Source organism: Acinonyx jubatus, chromosome B3 (assembly GCF_027475565.1).
Source record: "Acinonyx jubatus isolate Ajub_Pintada_27869175 chromosome B3, VMU_Ajub_asm_v1.0, whole genome shotgun sequence".
Lineage (NCBI taxonomy): Eukaryota > Metazoa > Chordata > Mammalia > Carnivora > Felidae > Acinonyx > Acinonyx jubatus.
The window spans coordinates 132,364,540-132,385,334 of NC_069386.1; the positions used below are offsets into that span (position 1 = coordinate 132,364,540).

The 20,795-nt window shown below is 41.5% G+C and overlaps 1 protein-coding gene across 3 annotated transcripts in view; it reads right to left on the reverse strand.

The window, feature by feature from the left end:
• Positions 1-1,499, reverse strand: part of CATSPERB (cation channel sperm associated auxiliary subunit beta) — a 107,202-nt gene extending 105,703 nt beyond the window's left edge. For all 3 annotated transcript variants that reach the window (XM_053224843.1, XM_015086287.3, XM_053224840.1), the window contains exon 1: positions 1,254-1,499. The gene's annotated coding sequence lies outside the window, so the exon portion shown is untranslated. The remainder of the gene's footprint in view (positions 1-1,253) is intronic.
• Between the last annotated feature and the right edge of the window lie 19,296 nt (positions 1,500-20,795).

A 20,795-nucleotide genomic window follows, 5' to 3' on the forward strand; every position in this document is an offset into this window, starting at 1 on the left:
CTTCAGCCAGGTCACGATCTCGCGGTCCGTGAGTTCGAGCCCCGCGTCGGGCTCTGGGCTGATGGCTCAGAGCCTGGAGCCTGTTTCCGATTCTGTGTCTCCCTCTCTCTCTGCCCCTCCCCCGTTCATGCTCTGTCTCTCTCTGTCCCAAAAATAAATAAAAAACGTAGAAAAAAAATTTTTTTTAAAAGTTCTCTAATTTCATTTGAGTGGATTTGGTTGTATCTATCTTTGACCAAAGAACTAAAAACCTACTTTGAAAGGCTTTTAAGTGCTTTCATTAAGGAAAGGAAAGCCAAGAGAGCATAATTGAAGAGAGAGACAGCTAAGGAAGGACCTCTGGGCCCTCCGTGACTTTGCTAGTAGCTGCATGTTCCCTTGTGCTAGTAATTCAGCCCATATTTATTCTTTTTTACACTTAGAGATGCAATGTATTTTAGAGTTAACATATGAGACATGAAGTTACATGTCTAAAGCTCATTACTAGCTAGTAACATGTTGGGCATAGAACCAAGACCTCCTGATTCAAAAGATTTAGTCAGCACACAGAGATGCCACAAAACGAGAATTTAAAAACAGAAAGCTATTAAGTACAAGATTAGATTTGACCTCTTACTGAAACTGCTACATGTGCCCACCGAGATTCTGTTCCATACGTTCATTAGTCTCCTTTCCTCCTTCTTCAGTATTACAACTTTCTTCAATTTAGTCCTACCTTCTTTCAACCACCATCTTATGGCTACAGAAAAAGCACCGACGTTGACTTCAGATCAGCTCTGCCCGTTTGGGATGTCTGATCTTTGGAAAGTTACTTAACTTCTTCAATTCAGTAAACCAGGTATAACAGCCACTTCGCAGGGTTGTTGTGAGAACTGAATGAATGATGCACTTTAGGCTTTCAGCAGCTGCTTTACACAGGCTACACAATGGATAAACACCAGCTCTGAATCCATGTCTTGATGTCCGGAAGCAATTTCTTTGTCTTCATCCCACTCCCGACTCACTCTTTCAGCCCTTAAATTACCTCCAGTTTTCAATCCCATCTAACTATTATGAGCTTTATCTAATGGTCAGATGTAAGTCACAAAGCTGGGTATTTTCTATTCTCCGGCGCCAAATAAACACTGGGAATTGTCCTAAAGAATGAAGTTGCATTTTCCACCATCTGATTCATTTTAAGTCACTCCGTTATAGAAGAGTGATTACGTTATCAGTGTGAACTATAGTAGGGCTCTCATTTTACTATTTCTTACCGTGACTGCCTTCTAAGAGTAGATGCCTGATTACTTGCCCCTTTCTTTGTTGTGTTTTCCCGAGCTTTCTTCCATTCAGGCTCAGAAAGAAGACTGGGTCCAAATTTTCAGTTTACTGGTTTAATGGTCCACTTAACTTTAGTAACAGCCAATCAGCTGCTACCAAGTACGGAAGTGGGCTTGGAAAATCTAAAGGCTAGGCAGTTGGAATTTCCAATTAACTGCCTCTTTCAGAGAACCAAAGGTCATCTTCTTTAAAAATTTTAAGAGGTGGAGTTTCGCCAAACCTACCATGTTCCACCCAGGAAGGTTCAGAAACCTACAAATGACTATTCTCAAAGTCTATAAATCATCATGGGACTACTGAGTGACTGGGGAAAAGCATGAATGATAAAAGGAAATGCTAACTACATACAATGAGGTTTAAGAGAAGAAAATCTGTCAAAGAGAGCTTCATAACTATGTCTTAAAGAAATATCAGGACTTTTAGAAAAGGAGAGATGACCTTGTTGATGGGGTAAACAAGATAAGTAAATACACAAAGCACAAAGATGGGAATGAGCTGTGTATGCCTGGGAATCAGCAAAACCAAGTGAGATACCAAGCTGTTCTCCAGACTCATGGTTCTGTGAATGGCCTTGGTCTTGCTGATTATATCCACTTAGGGTGCCTTTGGCTACTGAGGCCAGACTGACCTCTCTGATTTACTAACTATCCCGACAAGTCATGAATGGTCACTGGGACTAGCAATTTTTTTAGAAAGGATAATAAAACCAGTTTTACACTCATGCCCTCCTTCAGACATCCTTTTCCATGGCCAGGTAGAACCCGCTAGTTTAATCTATTCCTGGAAGAGCCTGTATAAGAAACACCTTTCTCTTACCTTTCCCACTGACCTAAAGAAGAAAGTTACTCTTCAATCTGAAATAACGAGGAGAACTCAACAAAACGTTTCTTCTGTAACAAGAAGTTAGTTATCAGAAACCTGGGACTCCTTTTTGCTGCTGGTTTCTGACTACGGAAGGTGACGAGGGTTTTGTATTTTCAGTCTCTGTGGCAACACTGTGGTTGCTGCTTGCCCACACTGCATCAAAATAGGAATGCCTGAGCAGTGTTGAAGGCGCACAATGAGGGCTCTCAAGAAAATTATGAAGCAGCAGGTGACATGGCCCTCTTTTCCCCCAGCCACACCTTTGTTTCCCTTCTTCATTTGCCCCCATGTGATGCTTCCTCCCAATTTGAGTAGTGTTTTCCTTCCCCTAGAAGACAAGGATCTGCTTCAGAGTTACTGATGAATTAACTTTGATGCAAATGAGGACCAAACAACTCCCATGGCAGATCATTTCTCTGTTAACAGTGCAATGAGAGATGTTCTTCCCCCTGGAACACAAGTCAGGCTGGGTATCCAGTTAGGAGGGTTGAGAACCAGGGAAAGGGCTAATTGAAAGACAGATGAATGACTTTGACTTTTTTTTGGGGGGCGAGGGGATTTTTTCTGACTATAAAAGTGCTCATAATGCAAAACTTGAAAAATATAAACAGGTATAGGGAAATTTACCTATAAACCAATGGTCAGATAGAACCACTGCTAACATTCTGACAAATTTAGTCAGTCTTTTCCCTACACATTTATACATTTCATGTAGGATCCTTCTGTATATAGCTTTCAGTCATTGTTATTCTGATTATTTTCTCGTGTAATTCAAGTGTTTTTTCAGAAGTTTTCACAATTACATATCTAAAATAACTACACGCAAATTATTTAAACGTAAGACATTCAGCTGCTTTCAGTGTTTTCCTGTTATGAATAATGTGGTAATAAACAGTCTTAAACAAAAATCTGTCCCAACATTTGAAAGGTTTTCATAGGCTATGAATATGTTGAAGACTCCTGATACATGTTGGCAAATTGCTTTCCAGAAAATGCAGCACTGAGAATGAGATACAGTCTATAACAAGCCAAAAAAAGTATCTCACCGTTTTTCTTGTTTTAGTATTGGTGCAGCTGAAAATTTACAATATGCTTATTAGCCATTTTTTCTTCTATAAATTAGAAGCCTTCTTGACCATGTCCTACTGGAATTTTAGTGTTTTGCTTATGAAATGGTAAAACAGTCCCTTGCAATATTTACTGTGAATATTAAACCCAATTTGTCACAATTTTGTTTATGATGAGCTTGGATGTACAGTAATTCAAATGTGATGCAATCGAATTTATCTGTATTTTCCTTTCTGGTCATTTCCGTTGCTTCATGGTTTCAAAGTCCATTCCAATCAGAGACATACTTTGCTCATACTTTCTATATAAGAAAACTTATAAAGACTCAGAAAGTTCAAAGAATAAAATAACAAGGACATTTTGATCACCCCAGATTAACAGTTCTCTCCCAGTTTTAAAAAATGTTTTATTATGGGATATTTCAAACATTAGAAAAAGCAGGAAGAATGGTATTATTAGGCTCTTTGCATCCATCACCCAGCTTTAGTCCTGTTTCATCGATACACCTACCCATTCATTTTTCTTCTCCAGGATTATCCTGAAGATATCTTAAACATCCATATATAGTTCAGTATATATTCCTTAGGGAAAATTATTTTTTTTAATTTTTTTTAACGTTTATTTATTTTTGAGACAGAGAGAGACAGAGCATGAACGGGGGAGGGTCAGAGAGAGGGAGACACAGAATCCGAAACAGGCTCCAGGCTCTGAGCTGTCAGCACAGAGCCAGACGCGGGGCTTGAACTCACAGACTGCGAGATCATGACCTGAGCCAAAGTCGGCCGCTCAACCGACTGAGCCACCCAGGCGCCCTGGAAAATTACTTTTTAATTAAAGCCATGATACCATTTCATTCCTAAAGCTAAGAATGAGTCCTGGAATGTCTATCCAGTGATAGTACCTATTTCCCAGCTGTCTCGTGCTTAAAATTGGTTATACTTTGTATGAATAAAAATCCAATGAGGTTCATACTTTGCAATTAATTGATATAGCTTTGAAGTTTTTTTTTCCTTTTTCAAGTTCTTATTTGAATTCCAGTTAGTTAACATACAGTGCAATATTAGCTACAGGAGAATTTATGATTCATCGCTTCCAGACAATACTCAATGCTCATCTCAAGTACCCACCTTAGTACCCATCACCCATTTAACCCATCTCCCCACCCACCTGCCTTCTACCAGCAACCCTCGGTTTGTTCTGTAGAGTTAAGAGTCTGTTTTCTGGTTTGCCTCTCTCTTTCCACCTCACCCCCACCATATTCATCTGTTTTGTTTCTTAAAATCCACATTGAGTGAAATCATATAGTATTTGTCTTTCTCTGACTTATTTCACTTAGCATAATACTGTCTAGTCCATTGACGTCACTGCAAATGGCAAGATTTCATTATTTTTTATGGCTGAGCAATATTCCATCATATGTGTGTGTGTATATATCTATATCTATCTTCTTAATCTATTCATCAGTCCATGAACATTTGGGCTCTTTCCATAATTTGGCTATTGTTGATAATGTTGCTTATAAACATCAGGGAATGTGTCCCTTCAAATCAGTATTTTTGTATGCTTTGGATAAACACTTAGTAGTGCAATTGCTGGATCATAGGATAGTTGTATTTTTAACTTTTGGAGGAACATCCATACTGTTTTCCAGACTGGCTGCACCAGATTGCATTCCCACCAACAGTGTAAGAGGATTCCCCTTTCTCTGCATCCTCACCAACATCTGTTGTTTCCTGAGTTGTTCATTTTAGCCATTATCCTTGAAGTTTTTCAATCTACAGGTAACTTCCCTACCTCTCCCCTATCATTTTTTTCTCTTTCTCCTTGCAACTTATTAGTTGAAGAACTCGCTACTGCTAATGTGTCTCTCACAGTCTGGATTTCGCTGATGGCATCACCATGGTATCTTTTTCTACCATAAGTCTATCTCATTTGTCCTGTAAGTTGTTAAGTTGATTTAGAGGCTTGGTCAGATTCAGGTTTAATTTTTTTTGGCAGGAACACTTCATAGGTGTTTTTAGATACTTTCAACAGGAGGCACATAAAGTCTGGCTGTCTCTCTTTTCATGACATAGCAGCTGTCATTTCTTTCCTACACCTGTTAAATTCATTAGAGGCTGCAATATGGTGATATTTTATCATTTATTCTTCATTTATTTGCTGGAATACGTTTATAAAGATCAACTTTCCTTCAACAGTTATCTGGTTACTCAGAGTATAGTTCCTAAGTAAAGGCAAAATAAATGCTTCGTTCTTTCGCTTACCAGTTTGAAAATAGCGACTTGATTCTCTAGAATCCTCATAGAAGCAACCAATAAGGTTTGTTTTTTAGTATCGTTACGAACTCATAGGTTTCTATTTATTTTTTAGATTTAAAAAAATTTTTAATGTTTAGTTTTTGAGAGAGAAAGCGACACACAGAGTACAAGCAGGGGAGGGGCAGAGAAAGAGGGAGACACAGAATCCGAAGCAGGCTCCAGGCTCTGAGCTGTCAGCACAGAGCCTGACATGGGGCTCGAACGCACTAACTGTGAGATCATGACCTGAGTGAGCCAAAGTCGGACACTCAACTGACTGAGCCACCCAGGCACCCCAATAGGTTTCTATTTAAATATTTGAGTGTTGCTATCCATTAGTTATTATCCTCATTGTTGCTGAAAGTGTGCAATTTTGGGCAGGTGTTGTCTGAAAGTTGGCTCTGGTCTTCTTGAAAGGACTCTAGTGATCTCTGATAGCTTCCTTCCTTCTTTCCTTCCTTATAGGACAAGATATTCCAGGCTCACCTTATACATTTCCTGTCCCAGGCAGGGAATCAGTCATTTCTGTACGGAATTGTGATTCTTTTACTGAGAAATGGTATGTTTAAACCATAATCTGGGGGCTAGGGGAGACTTCTTAAAAATAAATGAAGGGGCACCTGGCTGGCTCAGTCAGTAGACCATGTGACTCTGGATCTTGGGGTTGGAAATTCAAGCCCCATGTTAGGTGTAGAGATTACGTAAAAATAAAACCTGTACAAAACAAACAAATGAACAAACTGATAAGTACAAAACATTATGGAAGGTAAATGGTGGCTACTTACAGTTGAATTTCCCCATATATTCTCCCTAAAAGTCACACAAATAAGAGGAATCAATAAAACAATCCTAGAGCAACCAGGAAACAGAGATTAATAACACTTTCAATTTGCATATAAGTAGAGAAAGCAATTTCTAGAACCAGAAGAACTGACTCCAGAGTCTATGTCACATATAGGTCAGGGAGAGACTGTAAAGAAAAGAAGAGAGAACAGCACGAGTTTGCAGAGGTGGAAGACAGAGAATCTCTCTTGTGGAATCCCCCACCTGAGAGAGGACATACAAAGACCAGCTTTGAGAACTGGCAGGTTAGAGCACTGGCTTGAAAGTTCTCCTGCAGTTTTAGGAGAGCAGCATTCTGAAGAAGAGGTAAGATGCCGTGGAAGGTGGAGGAATCTCACAGATGTTAGATGGTGAAGAGAAAAAAGAAAGCCGTAGAAATTGAAGGTCTTACAGAGATAGACGAGAACCACAAAATTGGAAAACCCACTGACTCTACCTCAAAAAGTTTGCATCTACTTCACAAACGAACTTCACTAAAGGAACAGAAGGTGCTTTGAATTCAGAAACCTAGCTAGACAGTCAACTTCCGCCCCCTCCTTGAGGCTTGTCCAGATAAAATATGTTTGAAAATGAACACAAAGTGGCGGGAACATCAGACAAAGCTATTAGAAGACAGATCATGAGAAGTGAAACATTTCAGCAGTTGAAAATATTCTCAGGGACGCCTGGGGGGGCTCAGTCGGTTAAGCATTCGACTGCAGCTCAGGTCACCATTTCGCAGTTTGTGAGTTCGAGCCCCGCGTTGGGCTCTGTGCTGACAGCTCAGAGCCTGAAGCCTGCTTCAGATTCTGTGTCTCCCTCTCTCTGCCCCTCCCTGACTCATGCTCTGTCTCTCAAAAATAAATGAATGTTAAAAAAATTAAAAAAAAATATTCTCCCTGCCTAAAGCAACAAACAAAAAGTACAAAGGAGAGGAAACTTCAACAGAACCCTCTAATCTGAATTAAAGTGTTAAAATTAAGAATCTGCACATTAAAACAAAAATTACCTTGAATGATTAGTGTGAAATAACCAAGAATAGAAACAGAGAAAAAAATCAGGAAGATGTGAAGTCAGAGTTGACCAAACTCAGGAAATGGAAGAAAAAGACAAAATAATCTCAGAAATAAAGATAAGTCTCAAGGTGTCCAGCGGAAAACAGTTTTGATCACAACTATCATAAGGGTCATAGAGAAGAGGGATGAAAACTATCAAGAGAACAGAGGAATTTTTTTAAATGGTAAAATCATTGGAGAAAAAGTATTAATATAGACAATGGGCAAAGAAAATTCAACACCTTCTCAAAGCAAAACAAAGACACAAGTATACAGACTGAAATGTCAACGTGAGAAATGAAATCAGGCTCATATCTGATCCCAGTTGATGAAATTTCAGAACAAGGATAAAGATGCTTATAAACTTCTGGAGAGCAGCCCCTGCTTCCTCCTCCCTGCCCCAGCCCGTCCCACCCTTGGCTCCCCTCCAGCCTAGCTCACACCTGCCTCTGGCTGGAGACTCAGGTGGTCCTCAGCCAGCCGCCTGCCATCCAGTTGGGGCAATCCCTGGTGAGCGCATCATGGAGACTGAAGGTGGAGGAAGAATCTGGCATACTTGAACTTATCTGCATTAGATAAGAATCTGGACTCTGAGTGCATGCTGGTCTCTCATCGACTTCTGTTCTATTACTGGGCCCTATTAGAGAGACGTGAAGGGTTGGTTGAAATTCAAATCCAAAGATCACAGCATCCTTTGATACCAATAACTGTTTATGCTTCCTTAGAAAGAGTCGCCTGAAAATTGGGTGGTTTAACAAGATGGCCCCAAGAAAGCATCTCCAGAGGCAGTTGGATTTTTGTCGGCCATTGGAGTTTTTATTTAAAAACCTTGAGAGAAATTCCCACTAAAAGGATAAGAATCACGCTGACATAAGTCCTATCAACAGTACTGGATGATAGAAGAAACAGAACAATGCCTTCAAGGTCCTACAGAAAAAATAAATGATTTTTCAACCTAGAATTCTATAACCCATCACATAAGAAAGCATGAGAACAGAATAAAGACATTTCAAGACATTTTTACTTGGGGAGCCTGGGTGGTTCAGTTGGTCAAGAGTCTGACTCTTGGTTTCAGCTCAGGTCATGATCTCACAGTTTGTGAGTTCGAGCCCTGCCATTGGGCTCTGTGCTGACAGCATGGACCCTGCTTGGCATTCTCTGTCTCCCTCTTTCTCTGCCTCTCCCCTGCTCACTCTCTCTCTCTCTCTCTATCAAAATAAATAAATAAATAAATAAACTTAAAAAAAGACATTTTACTCAAGCAGAGTTTAATGAACACATTTCGTTCAACATCTATTCCACCACTCTTTGTTAATAACAGTTTTTGTTTTTTCACTTTTGGGGACTCAACCTCTCCGTGTAGTCCAATGGCACCACTGATCAAGATTCACCTTTTCATAGTCAAGTGGCAAGTATGTGACCCACGCACCAGAAAAAACAAGTGCTCCTTTCCTGGACTGGGAATCAGAGCAGAACAAGACTGACAATGGGAATCCATTCTTGAGGTAGGTTGCAAGCAATATAGATGAGCACTTTTTGCTGTGACCTTCCCTGGACCTGCCTGACCTTTATCTTTTTCTAAGGCTGAGTCTCCTGGAGTCTGTGAGCACCCCATTATCCTTCAAATAAATTCCTTTTTGATTATGCGGTGAGTCTATTTCTAATGCAGTATCTAACAGATACAGTGAGGACTTAGAAATTTATATCCCATGTGTCATTCTTAGAAGTTGCTTGCAGACGTACTCGAGCAAAACAAAAGACATGGGATCCAGAAAGAATTGGAGTAATCCAGAAGAATAGTGAAAGGTAGGTCCTGGGATGATGAGCGGGCAGCAAGCGTGGAGGGTGCACAGTCTACACTGGAAAAGGATGACAGAGGACTCCTGCTGGAAAGGAAGGAAGGAAGGAAGGAAGGAAGGAAGGAAGGAAGGAAGGAAGGGAGGAAGGGAGGGAGGAAGGGAGGAAGGAAGGAAGGGAGGAAGGGAGGGAGGAAGGGAAGAAGGAAGGGAGGAAGGGAGGAAGGGAGGAAGGGAGAAAGGGAGGAAGGAAGGGAGGAAGGGAGGGAGGAAGGGAAGAAGGAAGGGAGGAAGGGAGGAAGGGAGGAAGGAAGGAAGGGAGGAAGGAAGGGAGGAAGGGAGGAAGGAAGGAAGGAAGGGAGGAAGGGAGGGAGGAAGGGAGGAAGGGAGGGAGGAAGGAAGGGAGGAAGGGAGGAAGGAAGGGAGAAAGGGAGGAAGGGAGGAAGGGAGGAAGGAAGGAAGGGAGGGAGGGAGGAAGGAAGGAAGGAAGGGAGGAAGGAAGGGAGGAAGGGAGGAAGGAAGGGAGGAAGGGAGGAAGGGAGGGAGGGAGGGAGGAAGGGAGGGAGGGAGGGAGGAAGGAAGGAAGGAAGGGAGGAAGGAAGGAAGGAAGGGAGGAAGGAAGGATAAAGTATGCTCAGAAGACAGCTTGCCGATATTATAGGCACATTACTCGTATCTTTCATAAAACAGCAAACAAACTAGTGTGTGTGTATGGACACATAGGTATGTATGTCTATTTACACATAGATATGTAGATAGCTAGATTGATACCTGGATAGCTGGATAGCTAGATATAATCTCCTACTCATTCTGCTTCTCTGGTTGGACTATGATACAGTCGTAATAAATGCTATTTATTGGTTCCACCATTTAAACTGAACTCACTGACAAAGCATACTTTGGCAAATCGAGAAATAGAAGGATTAGCATATTTTATAAGGCTGTGCGGGGTAATCATTGGAAGGACACACACACTGTTAAAGATGATGCCCCTGGAAAGGAGGGTTAAGACAAGAACTGACTGGGCCTGAAATTGTCCTTTTTGTCATCAGTGTTTCAGGACTACTTTGTTACCACATGTTTGTGTATCTTCAAATAAAAGAAAGTGAACATTTGGGCAGCTTTTAAAGAGTGAACATTCTCGGGGCACCTGGGTGGCTCAGTCAGTTAAGCGTCCGACTTCGGCTCAGGTCATGATCTCATGGTTTGTGAGTTCGAGCCCCGCATCGGGCTCTGTGCAGCCTGCTTCGGATTCTGTGTCTCCCTCTCTCTCTGGCTCTCTCTCTCTCTCTCTCTCTCTCAAAAATAAATAAACATTAAAAGAAATTTTTTAAAAAAGAGTAAACATTCTCCTCCACACTGGGGACAATATATATTAGTAAAGACTAGGAACCCTAAAGTCAGATTCCCTGGATTCTTATTCCTGTGGTCATTGTTATCTGTGTTACTTTTTAATATATATATTAAATCTTGGAGCTCTTTCCTTGTAGCTGTCCCATTTTTTCCTAGTGGCTGCCTCTTACTCTATTGTGCGCATGTCCCATACTTTATATAAACAGCCACCGTTGATAGACATGTCGCTCATTGCCAATCTTTTCTCAGTTACAAAGAATATTCCTGGAGCGCCTGGGTGGCTCAGTCAGTTAAGCGTCTGACTCTTGGTTTCAATTCAGGTTATGATCTTGCAATTCGTGAGTTCTAGCCCCGTGTTGGGCTCTGTGCTGATGACTCAGAGCCTGCTTGGGATTCTCTCTCTCCCTCTCTCCCTACCCCTCCCCTGCTTATACTCTCTCTCTCTCAAAATAAGTTTAAAAACTTACAAAAGAATATTCCTGTCCATATGTCATTTCACACATATGTGAATATAGCTCTGAGATAAATTTCTGAGAGTGAAATTGCTGAGTTAAAGGAAACGTGCTCCTAGAACTTTGCTGTCTCCCAACTGCCCATCACAGCTGTTGTGGAAACACGCTCCAGCCCAGCACGAACACGGTATCTCCACCTCCTCACCAACCAAGTGCCGTCATGCTGCGGAAAATATCGTATTGTCACTGCATTCGCATTTCTCATATTAAATTCTGCCTTTTTTTCTTAACTGTCCTAGGTTTTACCCATTTTTTTCTGGACTGATTTTTTTTTCTTAATGATTTTACATGTTAAGGGAATTAGCCCTTTGTCAATGAGGTAAATTACAAAATAGCCCCACTTTGTGTCCTTTCTCATTAGACTTCTTTTTATGGTTATGCGATTTCCTTTCCTTCCTTTTCCTCCCTCCCTCCCTCCCTCCCTTCCTTCCTTCCTGTAGTTAAATAAGTGGATTTTCTTGTTTATCTTCTGGTAATTCACGGTTTCATTTTTTTTAATGTGACTTCTTGGATTCATCTGGAAATCATTTTGGTATAATCTCTGCAGTAGAGATCCAACTTTTTTTTTTCTTTTCAGATGGCTACTCAGTTGTCCCAACACAATTTACTGAATAATCCCTTTCTTCTCCACTGTTTTGAAATGAGACTTTCATTTAATTGCTGCGTATCTTCAGGTCTGTTTCTGGGTCTTCTAGTCTGTTCCTTTGAATTATTGATTCATTCATGTGCCAGTAGTTTATTATTACTGTAGAATATGTTATTTTTAGTATAGTTAGTACCCTTTCATTAATTTTCTCCTTTCAAAATTTTCCTGGTAATTGTTACTTCTTTGTCCATGTGATTTCTGGAATCAGTTTGTCCAAGCAAAAAACAAAAACCAGAATATCCTGTTGATGTCAGTCGGACTGACTGAAGGAGAATACTATGAAGACATTAAATTTTCCTATCTAAATGTCTTTTTTTGTTGATGTTCTTGCCATGGTGTCTTATAATTTTCTTCAGAAAGATTCTTCATGTTTCATGCTAAGTCTATACCTTTCTTTTTATCTTTTTCAAATCTATGCAGTGGGATCATTTCTTCCATCATTACTTCTAACTGGTTGTTGTTTGAATATATAAATTTCTATTTATATGCTTTTTGTCTTGGTGACCTTACTGAATCATCCCACCATTTAGCCTTTCAGTTGAATCCCAGGGTCTACAAATATTGGTTTAATCTCTTTCCTTTTAAAATGTTTCTTGTGGGGAGCCTGGGTGGCTCAGTCAGTTAAGCATCCAACTCTTGATTTTGGCTCAGGTCATGATCTCACAGTTTGTAAGTTCAAGCCTCACCTTAGGCTCTGTGCTGACAGTGTGGAGTTTGCTTGGGATTCTCTCTCTCAAAATAAACGAACATTAAAAAAACCAAAATGTTTGTTTTTTACCATTTATTTCTACTTCAGCCTAATTGCAATGGCCAATACCTTGAGAACAAAGATAGTTATGATGAATTCATCCTTATGTCATTCCTGATTGAATGGGAGTGCTTCTTTATCGAGCACGATGCTTTGGTTAGCCTTCAACAGCTTATGCTTGTTTGATTCTACAGTTGCCGATCTGTTAACATCATTCAACTTGGATGGGCTCAGTTTACCTCAGTTCATTACATCCTCGCCTACTGATTCTATTTTATTATTTTTTAAGTTCTTATTTAAATTCCAGTCAGTTAACATAAAGTGTAACATTAGTTTCAGGTGTACAAATAGTAATTCAACACTTCCATACAACGTCCGATGCTCATCACAAGGGCCCTCCTTAATCCCCATCTCCTATTTAACCCATCCCCCTAACTCACCTCCATTCTGGTAACCAGAAGTTTGTTCTCTATAGTGAAGAGTCTGAACTTTTGTTTGTCTCTTTCTCTATTTGTTTTTCCTTTGGTCATCTGTTTTTTGTTTCTTAAATTTCACGTAGGAGTGAAATCATATGGTATTTGTCTTTCTCTGACGGACTTATTTCACTTAGCATTATACTCTCTAGCTCCATCTGTGTCACTAAAAATGGCAAGATTTCATTCTCTTTTTATAGCTGAGTAATATTCCATTGTGTATATATACTACATCTTCTTTACCCACTCATCAGATGATGGACACTTGGACTGTTTCCATAATTTTTGCTTACTGATTTTAAATCTAGACTCTAAGAGAGGGGAAGGGCTTGATGGAGAGTCAGCAGCTATGTGGGACGGTGGTGGTAGTGTAAAACTTCTGAGGGTTACAATAAACCCTAAAAAATGGAATCCAAAGAAGGTATGAGGGAGAAGAAGTGACAGAATCACAGTGAAAGAAAAACTGAACCAATTTTACAGATGGGGCAGGATTTTTTGGCTCTTAGAGTTGATATTCAGACTAAAACAGGATGACTGTTAGGAGATTTGCTGGGAAATAGATTTCTAGTAATTTCTAGACCTTCTCAGTTTGATCTTCAGTTCTTAAAAAGAAGAATGCAAAAGGAGGTGAAAAAAGACACCACCTACAAAGAAACCATTAGAAAGACAACTGACTTTTTTTAGTGATAATTAAGGCCAGGAAGCCATGGAAAAATACCTTCAAAGTGTTGAGAAAAATACCCAGAAAAACTATCTTTCAAGGATGAGAGCAAAATAGTCATTTGTAGATAAAAACAGCACTTAACAGTTGACATTGAACAATATGGGTTTAAATTGCACAGGTCCACCTATATAGGGATTCTTTCTTTTTTTTTTTTAATACTTACTTATTTTTGAGACAGAGAGAGAGAGTGCGCGCGCAAGTGGGGAAGGGGCAGAGAGAAAGGGAAACACAGAATGTGAAGCAGTCTCCAGGCTCTGAGCTGTCAGCACAGAGCCTGATGTGGGGTTCGAACTCAAGAACCACGAGATCATGACCTGAGCTGAAGTCAGACGCTTAACTGACTGAGTAACCCAGGCACCCCTATGGGGATTCTTTTTATACAGTACAATATTATAAATGTTTTTTTTCTTATAATTTTATTGGTAACATTTCTTTTCTCTAACTTACTAAGAATATGGTATAGAATACATACAAACATACAAAATGTATGCTATTCAACTGTTTATATTATCAGTTAGGCATCCGTTCCAACAGTAGGCTATTATAGTTAAGTTGTGGGGGAGGTAAAAGTTATACACAAACTTCCAACTGCACAGTGGATCAGTGCCCCCAATTCCTGTATTGCTCAAGTCAATTGTACCATCAGGAACTCCACACTAAGGGAACTTTTAAAGAATGCACTTCATGGGGCACCTAGGTGGCTCAGTCCGTTGAGCATCCAACTTTGGCTCATGTCATGATCTCATGGTTCATGAGTTTGAGCTCTGCGTCGGGCTCTGTGCTGACAGCTCAGAGCCTGGAGCCTGCTTCAGATTCTGTGTCTCCCTCTCTGTCTGCCCTTCCCCCGCTCAAGCTCTGTTCTCTGTCTCTCAAAAATAAACATTAAAAAAATTTAAAGTATGCACTTTAAGAAAGAAAAGGACCCCAGAAAGATGATCAGAGGCACAAGAAGGAATGATATAAAGAGAAATCAGTAAAGAAAATAGGTAGAATTCTTAGATGTAACTAACTGTGGCTGATTTCTAAATAGGAGTCAACTGAAAGGACACTGTTGGCCCTGCATAATTGCTGGAAAGGCTCACAGGAGCCAAGATCATAGCCAAATATCATGCCATAGAAGAATCCATGAGCACATGGCTGTAGCTACAGCCCAAACCACTGACCACCTACTGTTTACCACACAACCCTCACTGGAACTGGACACAAGGTACTTCCTCTAAAACTGGATGTTGCTGAGATTCACCACTGCCCTGCTTCTTATCCACACAGGCTCCAGTTTCAAAGTCCATGTGCCTGACTGATCACACCTAGGTCATATGCATGGGCCCAAGGTGAAGGCTGAGATACCAACTATGTGGGATTTGGGTTCCATTTCACACCAAGACACCTATGTAAGGACACCCCAAACACAGGAACAGAGGGTTCTGGGCAACACCACATATTTGACAATGTCTACTACAGGCAGAACCTTTAAAAATAGTATCAGACCATTATGGTAGAAAGTAAAAACCAACAGGATAAGACCATAACTAAGGCAGATTGTTTTATTTAAGATTTTTTAAATAACTAAGATTGTACTGAGGCAGAGACATAATTCAAGCAAGAGATCTTATTGGAAAAATCACAGCTGAAGGCCTCTGAAAATGAAAAACCTTAGGCAGACATCCATAGAGTGGAGAAGTTCCAGGGCAAATCCTTCTGCTTGTGCCAAAGTCTTATGCCTCCAAGAAAAGCAGGGGTAAATTATCTGTGGAAGAGCACAGGCATACCAGCCAAGTAACAGCTGATTATCCCATCACCAGTCACTGCAGGGCCCAGCTCTCAAGTCCCCCTCCCTAAGGTCTTCAAATCAGTGCAATGCCTGGGGGCTCCCAACAAGAGCATAGGCCCAGAAATGTACCTGTAAACTGGAAGCCGATTTGGAGCCAGTGATATGGAATAAGGTGGGCAGGTTGGAGGTAAGCACCAGAAGTACAAACAAAGCAGCAAGCTGAGGTCAGGCAAGAAGGAGGCTGGAAGAATATGGTTATTAAAGGGCAAGATTATTTTAAAAGGTGAAGAGTGAGCACAGACCTACAGGTGGTGAAAAGCAGATATATATAGCGGTACGCAGAAGACTAGGCAGACATAGTATAAAGCTCAAGAAATTAACAGAAATGGAGAAAAGTTGGGTGTGGGGGCAGGCATTGTCACATACCCAGACACCAAAAAGTTATAATGAAAAAAAATTACAAATGGTAAGATACAGACATTTGTGTAGCAAGAGAAAGGAAAAAGAACTCTTTACATCACTGCTTATTGTCAATTTTCAAAAATTTTTCATAATCACTACTCATTCATTCAAAAAATATTTATCATGTACGTGCAGACTGGGATAGCATACTGCCTGCCATGTCTTTGCATACATGGAATTTATAACCCAGTGGAGGAGACAGACGAAAATTAGCAAAGGATTGAATATATTAATAAGAGATCATGAGTAGTTGTAGGCTATAATAGAGAATAGGGTGTAGGGGTTATGTTCCCTTGAGGGAATACCTCTTAAGATGACACCTAAACTAAAAGCTGAGAAGGGCCTTTGGTATTCAGAGTTGTACACTTACGGGGTGGGTGCGGAGGGCAGAAGGAACAGCATGTGAACTCATGATGGTTCTTCCCATCTTACCATCCTGCATATCAATGTGGTGACAAGGATATGTGTGATGGGTACGTACGAGAAGTGCAAAGCTCATCCTGAAGGCATGGGGAAGGTTTCTGAGAATTCTCAAACGTCGTATTTTCATTTCTATGAAAAGGTTGAAAAACGGAATCATTTTCTGTATCATTTGGATGACCCTCTATAACTGGATAACATATACAATTCTATCACCCGAGGAGGTGTTCATGATCTATAACTTTCCTTGTGGTTCCAAGACTGAACAGAAAGAATGGTTCATGGTGTTCCTTTTCTCCTTCCAACGCCCAGTTGTAATTTTTTTTATGTTAACCAAAGGCACTGGAGATAGCCCATCATCTGAGTATCTTTTCCTGGTTCCTCCTCATCTCTGTGTCCTCTCCATACCCGAGAACCTCAGTACTAGTCCCTGGTACTCCTCTCTGTCTACACTCATTCCTTTGGCAAACCTGGTCAGGCTCTTAGCTTTAAATATCACATGTATGCTGATGACCCCCAAATTTACATTTCTAGCCTATACCTTGTCTCTGAACTTCTAACTGGTATGTATTCAGCTGCCCACTTCGATCTCTACACAGATGGTTCACATTTTAAACATGACATAACAAAAATGGCAGTTTGCATCCTGTCCTACAAACCTGCTCCTCCCAGCATTTTCCCCCCACCCTGGTCTTAGCACCTCTAGCAGCATGGGTCAAATGTTCAGGAATCATCCTGGACTCTCCCTCTCTCCTTTCCATCCTGTTGGCCAACTAGTCCAGCTGATTGTGCCTCCAAAGTTGATCTCAGTTCTCTCTCCACCCCTTTCCACTTTCCACTTGATTTCCTAACCATGGCCAACGAGGCCGTTTATTATGACCGGATTCCACCTGTATTTTGAACCCCACCTTTGTTTCATGCCTCTTCCTTCCTTCCCTCCCTCAATCACCATGCTCTGTGCACCCAAATTGGCCTTCTTCAAATTCCTCAAATATATCAAGCTCTTCTCCACCTCAAAAATTTTCCATATTCTGCCTAGAAGTTTCTTCCCCTAGGTCTTCACAGGATTAACTTTCTCAGTGTTTAGAAGATATGAGTATCTTACCCTCTTCCTACGGGAACCACCATACTACTGTGCTTTGCTTCTCATAGGAAGACAACGAGCCCCTGTTTATAGAGCCTTCACATTAGAGGAATGAGCAAACCACTTGGTGCCAGGCAGTCGGACTTTGGCAGCCAGCTTCCCTGCAAAGTTGCAATCACTTCCACGGGGAAGACAAAGCCACCAGCTCCGTAAGAATTGTGCACAGCCCTCCTTCCGGGAGAAGAGGAGCCCCCAGTTCTCATTGGCTAGAAAACCAAGAGTGAGGCCTCATGGCCATCTTCAGACAAGCCTGCTCTTGGAACCACAACTTATTTCCTATCTTTCCCCTCTACCAGACTGAAAGCAGGGACCATATGTCTTTTGTCTCCTCTTGTATTCCTAGCAAAGTACTGGGCATGTATTAGGCACTCAAGAAACACTTGCTGAAGAAATGAATAGATGACCAGGAGGAAGGGAAATAAGAAAATAGGTCCAAGATTACAGCCAAAACATGGTGATTTTGTGTGATGATGCAGCAAACAAAAGCCAGAAACCCTAATCTTGCAGGAATGGTTCCAAGTTATCGCACTCTTTCTCAGATCATATTTCTGATCAAAGCAACTCCACAGAGATTAAGATGAGCCCAGGTGGAGGAGCAGCTCGGGTGTGTGCTGGCCATGGCAGGGTGATCCTAGTACTGCTGACATGGCACCTGCTGCGAGGCCACTCACACCTGTCGGAGTCACTCCAGTATGTGCCCTTAAAGGAAAACGGGGCCTTCGTATCAGATCCTTCCTACTGCTCCTGCAGCGGAGGAGAAATTTACGGAGTTCATATACGCGTAACTGGAGATGTCAGTGCTGTACGCACACCCACTGGGACTCACTAACCTCTCCGGCACGCTGGCTCCTGCTGTACTCCCCCCCGCCCCACAGCCTCCACCTGTGTCTTTGTCTGATCACGTGAAGATCCTGGGAACTCAGACCTCCCCAGGGGCAACTGTTAAACCGGTGGTTCTCAACTGGGGGGTATTTTGACCTCCGGGGGTGAAAATGTCTAGAGGCATTTTTGGTTGTGATTACTGGTCGGGGGGAGGGGGGGGGGGCTTGGGAGATCACTGGCATCGAGCAGGCAGGAGCCAGGGAAACCGCTGAACACCCAGAGTGCACAGGACAGCCTCCTGCAACAAAGAACAAGGAACTAGCCCCAAAATGGCAACGGTGTCCAGATTAAGAAACTCCACCGTAAACAATGACTGATGGGGAGGGAAGTGTAGATACTTCAGGTCTTTTGTGCCTGATCTGGAAAATTCTGAGATAAGATCTATATCCACTCTCTTCAGAGCTCTCCTGTCAGCCTGAGCTGAAATTACCTCCTTGGAAGTCTGTCTGCTATTGTATCCTCATTTGCTTTCCTTCTGTTCCCTGTCCCCTTCCCCACTGCTCTACCAAGTTTTCCTGAGAACACTTGCTAATAAACCACTTGTAAATCCACGTTTCAGAGTTGCTGCTTGAGAGGAAAAAAACTACAACAATTGTACAAGCGGATACTTAAGGGTAACTACAGATTTTGTGCACACTGTATGGAACAGGTTACGAAATGGTGGCTATGCCCTAACAGAAGCCATGTGGTTGGACAAGCCCATAAGCAGGGCGTCAGAATATCTTAAACCCAAACCAAGGAAGGAGGGTATGGTAGGAAAAGATACTGCAAAGTCAGGAAACCCCAGTCATCTCTGGGACTAAGGAGTCATGAGATCTTAAGTAAATCGTAGCCATATGGAAAATGAGAAAATAAGAGCTGGATAATTGCTAAGATCTTTTCTCTAACATTCTATTTTGCCTCAGGACAGTGGCTCTTAAACAGGGGAAATTCTCCCCCTCCCCCCCCCCCTCCCGTCCCCCCAGGGAACACTTGGTAATGTTTGGAGACATTTCCAGTTGTCTTAACTGGGGCAGGGGCATATCTAGCAAATGGAGACCAGAGGCACTCCTAAACATCCTACAATGTATGGGTCAGCCCCCCAAGTCCCACCTACCCCCAACATAGAACTCTCCAGCTCAGGGGCACCTGGGTGGTTCAGTCATTAGAGCAACAGACTCAGAGGGCATGACTCAGAGGTCATGATTTCATAGTTCATGGGATCGAGACCCACATAGGGCTCCAGACCCGCATCAGGCTCTGTGCTGATGATGTGGAGCCTGCTTGGTATTTTCTCTCTCCCCCTCTCTCTGCTCTCTCTCTCAAAATAAATAAATAAACTTAAAAAAAAAAAGAAGAAGAATTCTCCAGACCAAAATATCAGTAGTGCCGGGGTTGAGAAACCCTGCCTTATAGAGATGTTAGGTATTAACCTAAGGAATTCCTCATGGTTACAATTATTAAATGAGGCGATGTGTTATTGAAGGAGACTCTCTAGCATGGTCTCTAAATACACCTCTAAAAGCAGCACAAACTGTAGACACTTTTCTGTGTAAGATTCTTATTCTAAACAGAACTTGAAATGTTTTGTGGCAGACAAAGCACCTGTGCACATAGAGACAGGAGAATAGGGGCCTGAAGCTCAGCAAGTTGGACAGGACTATGAAGAATCAACCTCCAGCCACGTCTGGGGATGTAAATACTCTATGAGTGCACATTCCTCTCTGCTACAATCACCGAAGAAACCTCCCTTACATGTCCCTTAACCTGTGGATGCAACTTTGGGGGCCACGTTTTTTCCCCCCTCTCAACACGTTCCTGGAGTGAAAAAGAAAAAGTTTCCCCAAATCATATGCAGGGAAGTGCTAGGGAAAGCTAATTATTTTATAACTGATTCATCAGAGCTGATAAAAAATTTTAATATATATGTATTTACTTACGAATCCGGTTCATTCAAGTGACAAGCAGTAAGATGACGTCATAGTTAACTTTGACTTCACATTCCTGTTGGGCCAAACCTCTCACGCCCTTTTTAAACAAAGAGCTGGCAGTAAAATCCAACATATTGTGTAACTAGCCAGTGGTACATATTGCTTAGAAAACTCTACACTCCCAACAGGAAATTCCAGGAATGAAAAGGTTTCTCAGTTTCATTATCAGATAGGCGCCCTGTTCTGGTAACCATAATAGGTAGGCTAAAATGAAAACATTCATTCCTGGATTATTGATTTCTTTGAAAGTGATTTAAAACCAAACTTATAGTTTTTGAAGTAGGTCTGACATAATGAATTCCCTCTCATCTTTGATAATGATAGATTGGGCTGTGCATCAGAAAACCTTCTAAGGGGCTTAAAAAAATTTTTTTAATCAAAGACTAGTGGCTACCAGTTGAAAGGCAGGGTGACAATTGGAATGAAGGCCAAAAGTTTTCATCTGGCTCCAGAAATGGACGGCCTGTA